The following is a 462-nucleotide window of genomic DNA, read 5'->3' as shown; positions in this document are numbered from 1 at the left end:
GATAGATCTCCACTATATGAGCTTGACGAGTATGATTTAACACAATACCAGCATCTGAGATCCTGAAATACATATAACACAAGAGTGATAGTGCATGACCCATGCAGATTAAAGTTGTCAACTCTCACTGAGTGTAATCCTGGAGCTTTCATCAGGATTCACCATGATTCCTACCTTCAACAGCCCAGCCAAATAATTTCTTACTCCTTATCCAACCTTTATATCACTAACAGAGGAAAGTAAAATTAAATATCAGCGTTATGGCCATTGATCTTTAAGTGCAGGAAATTCTATGACAATCCTAGTGAATGAATGAATATTTATTGAATGAATGAATGATTTATTGTTACATTTATCTAAGGAGGTTAAGTCAAAAGTGTTCTGTCACTATTTTAGGGTACAAAAAAGTGAAAAGCAAGTACTTAAATAGAATTCATTTTCATTGTCCAGGGTCCCAAACAT

The sequence above is a fragment of the Chiloscyllium plagiosum genome, chromosome 1, assembly GCF_004010195.1.
Source record: "Chiloscyllium plagiosum isolate BGI_BamShark_2017 chromosome 1, ASM401019v2, whole genome shotgun sequence".
Classification (NCBI taxonomy): domain Eukaryota; kingdom Metazoa; phylum Chordata; class Chondrichthyes; order Orectolobiformes; family Hemiscylliidae; genus Chiloscyllium; species Chiloscyllium plagiosum.
This window is presented reverse-complemented; position numbering follows the sequence as displayed.